Source organism: Polypterus senegalus, chromosome 3 (assembly GCF_016835505.1).
Source record: "Polypterus senegalus isolate Bchr_013 chromosome 3, ASM1683550v1, whole genome shotgun sequence".
NCBI lineage: Eukaryota > Metazoa > Chordata > Cladistia > Polypteriformes > Polypteridae > Polypterus > Polypterus senegalus.
In genome coordinates, this window is record NC_053156.1 from 257,121,333 (window position 1) to 257,125,927 (window position 4,595).

The following is a 4,595-nucleotide window of genomic DNA, read 5'->3' on the forward strand; positions in this document are numbered from 1 at the left end:
TGGAAGAACGAGTGGGTTGCATGCCAGTGTGGATTTGTGGACAATGCCCTGCTGTTTTATAGAGCATGAAAAAGTGAGAGAAAGTGAAAAGAGACTGGTGAATGAAAAGGAATCAGGTGAGATTCTGCCAGGAATTCAGGAATAACTATACTGCACATGCCAGGGTGCATGGCTATCTATCTACCTGGGGAGGTTGTGAGATGGACAATTCTCTCTTTAATTGAAACCCATTGTCTTTTCTTATTATCATTACATTTTATAATTTAACCTGGCTATTATTCCAGTGCTTTCTGTCAAACGACATTGTGGTGATTCTGTCAAGTGCAAAAATGAATACAATTCTTGATATGCTTTCTCTGCAGCAAGCAACCTTAAGTCTTATATATTGTAATATATTGTCATAGTAAATGCGCTGGATACTGAAGTTGCTAGATATCAAAAGGTATGTTGGTGGGTATCAAATGAATAGATGGAATGAACTTATCTTTTCTGGCACAGCTTGTTAATACTGCTGCTTTGATAATTTTTGGAATTGACTTCTTTGCATATAGTCTGGTAACATTATACAAAATATTCAGGTCACGATTGCGTAGTAACATTATCAGAGTTGTAATATTTGAAATTAAGTTATGCAACAGAATTAATTTTGTTGAATAATATACAAACAGACTAATAGTCAAATATCAATAATGTCTTGTTATTTGGATAATTTCTGTTGAATATAAAAACTATTCCCATCTGAAATTTAGGAGAAAGTATTTCTTACAAGTGTTTTGACACTACTAGTCCATTTGCTTTGTTCCGAATCAGGCGATGATCCTTTACTTTGTTTTAATTTACGGTTAGTTTGGATGTGTTTCACACTGCAAACTTTCAATTAAACTAAACATATCAACAAACATCTAGTGGGCCTGTCGTGGACTTCTTCCATTGGGCAGAAACATTTTTTTTCCTGGGAAAAAACATCATGGAAGGTCTAGAACAGTTGTGTTTGCACAACACTACTTTTTTTTATAATTATTTGTTTGTTTACTAAACACAGCTCTAAGAGTAAAATGCCTATCATTAAATAACTGAAAAATTATGTGCTATCAAGCATGGTACGAAATTGACATGTTTAAAATAGGTGAGTGTACAAAGGAAGGCAAGTTCTGCATACACTGATGTGCTTCATTTTTATGTTGGTAGACATATCAGGTGACTTTCATTTAACTGTATGATGTTGCGTATTTACTCTCTGGTAGCCACCACATCACCATAGCCTCAATACAGGTTATCTCAAATCACATGTCTACTGCCTTAACTCCTATAACTATTTTAATTATATTAATTTTAAGAATGTTTAATTAAAATTTACTATATTATCATTCCTCCATATCCACATCATGTCCAAAAAGTGATCTCAAGTGTAAGATTAGGGTGTATGATTGTTGGGCACACAAGGCACTGCTATTCAATTCTCGCTACCTCTGTATGTGTTTTAATCAGTCCAATCACAAGTGAATTTACTGCTCTTTTTTTGCTTTGATCGTTAATGCCAGAGGCATGTATCAAGTGCTAGGTAGCTCTGATTGACTGGTAATCTGCAAGTTGATTTATATGAATTAATTCACATTTGCAACTTTGTGCGTATTTAATCTATTTGTTTCTAATGCGTCATGTTAACCCTAAATTCTCCTGTGAATGAAATTCAATAATTACTGACAGCAGGCCCTTAACAGGACTACCATAGCATCCACAATTTCAGCCGTAATGCAGAGCATTTCTTATAGATAGATCAGTCCTAAAGTGGACCACATTCATACCTCATGTGAACCACTCCAGGGTTCGCTGGCACCGCACTACACCGAGACTACCATTTGCTTCTTTTGGTCTGCATTCAAGTGCGATTGCTGTGTTCATAGCTACCCAAATGAACCAAACTTTCAAAATGTGAAAAATTTCACTAAACAATCTAAGCCATTCTTAACCATTTCCTATGTGTTACTAAATAACTAAATTAATAATACAATAGTTTAACTGATAAATGCATCTGATTGTCATCAACAAGTTAATAAAAATATGTTTATGAATGACATCCCCTAAAGTAACTGCATCTTTGGGTGTTTGTGCGTGTTTTGGGGCTGCTTTTATTATTCTGGGTTTTTTTTTTTCTTTCATTCTGATGTTCCATTTTTCTTTTGGTGCTGATGTCATCAGGTGTTGATGATGATGTTATCAGATGTGGACAGTGCTGTCTTTTCCATTGCCAACATTGTCACTTTGTATAAAAGTTCATGTTGACCATATTGCTGGAGCTTTCAATTCCTTTTTTTTATTAAGAGTTCAAAATATGAATAGTGAAGCACAGTTCAAGCAAAGATATAATCAGTGCAGTAATAGAAACATTGTGTTCCAAAAGGTTCAATGAAATTGAACACTCGACTGCCCACCACCTCATTTCAACAGCTTTATGAGAAGACAGTCCTCACATATAGTAGGACAATAGAAGAAGCTTAGCTGAAACCTGACATGTTTATTTTAAACTAACATTGATGTATTCTTGGTATATTAAAAAAAATACAAATACAAATGCAAGACATCTCTTTGAATTGTCAGGATTAGGATTCATCCAATTAATCCACATGATTCTTCATGAAATACAGCCATGGATATCACAGTACATTTTTCTTTGTAAACCTTTATTCCATCTGGTACTGCTGTGGAGAATGCTGTTAAAGGACTGCAAGAATGTGTACATCTGAAGTGGGGTTTTGAGAGGTATGCAAATATTTAACCAAACATACTCCAATAATGAGTATTCCTAAAACATGTGACATAAGAACATACGAAATCTGACAAACGAGAGGAAACTATTCAGTCCATCAAGCATGTTTGTTTAGCTAATATCTAAGCTGTACCATTCACATACTTCTTAAAGGTTGTCAAGGTTTCTGCTTCAACAACACGTCTTTGGTGTTTGTTCCAGATCCACAAGGTGGGCACTTGAGGACATTGTTCGTGAATTAGATCTTGTCCTGGATACATTTTATAACATTTTAAATAATACATATGTGAGCATTCTAAATTATTTTTATCTAAATTATGTTTCTTGCCCGGCATAAATGTACGAAAACTGTATTTTACACATAGCTGAATTCTACTGTCCATTTAGAATTATACTTGAGAGGTCCCTTTCCCATATCTTCCCTAAGGTCAATCTAAGGGCCAATTCCTTGTAATTTCTTGGTAAAAATCTAGAAAACCTACCTGTATGTTCATCAAAACTATCCAGTATTACTTCATGGATAAATACTAATAGAAGATGAAAGAAATAAAGCAAGTTGCTTTAAATTTTTTTTAAATATATGTACCGTATATGCTCCAATAAACGTTGAGTCTCTTATTGTTGCCGGTCTCTAATAAGTGCTGGGCTTCAGAGGGGACGCTGCCAAATAGTAGCCGGTCTCTAATAGTAGCCGGGTCTTTGATATTTGCCTACCAGCGTACATTGTAAGCATCTGTATCTTTATAGACGTGTGTAATACATGTGCATGTCAGCACGTTGCATATATAAGAAATACGGATATACTGGTTTCTAAAACTGCTTCATTTTCATGCCGGGTTGACCACGAGGCAGAAATTTGCTCACGCCTTCACAACATCTGATGGTGACATGGATCATGTCTGCATGGGATGACATCTCAAATGAAATGATTCGGGAATCTTTCAAAAATTGTGGCATCAATTCTACTGACGGCAGTGGGGATTCATTAATTCATTGCCTCAAAGAAAATCAGCCGTGTTTTGAAGGAAGAGAGAAATTGTCGGCGGCAAGAATTCAAAGCGTCGTGACAAACCTGGAAGAAGAGGAAGACGATAGTGAACTGGACAATGAAGCCATCATTCCAGATTCGGACGACGAATAGCAGTGAAAGGTACAGAAAGACATTGCCATTTATCTTTAACAGTTTTATGCAGCGTGTGAAATTCAAATAAAGTAACTGTTTGTAATATTAGCCGATATTTTTGTGTACCTACCTGTACCGACACGCGCGAAAAAATATTGTGTTCTGAAGGTCTTTGTTAATAATGGCTGGTCTCTAATAGCAACCAGTCTCTATTAAGCGCCAGGAGCCGAGGCTAGTTTTGCAAATAAATGCTGGGGGCCTCTATTGGAGCATATACGGTTTGTGTTTTGCTGGAAGAACAGAAGACACATACATAATATCTATATATAAATCTCTAAACGTCACACAAATGACTTGCATGCTGACAAAGTACATGTGCAATACCACTCCTTATTCAGGGAAAGATCCCAGTTGTCCCATGGGAGAAAGACTTTCGTAGACTAAGGTCATAAAGCTTATGGAGCTGTTTCTGGACAGAGGCAGAACTGTAACAACAATTGCGTAAAGTGTGACAGGAGCTTCCACCTGCAGCTAAAGTCATTTGCATACTGAAGTAGCATTGCACATGTACTTTGTCTGCTCTGCAGTCTACTTGTGACTTTACGCTGTAGGAAGTAAATAAATCAAGGTAAATAACATTCAATGTGATTTTTATATAAGTAACATATACATTTTTTTATATAAAGACCACTAGCAGAATACCCG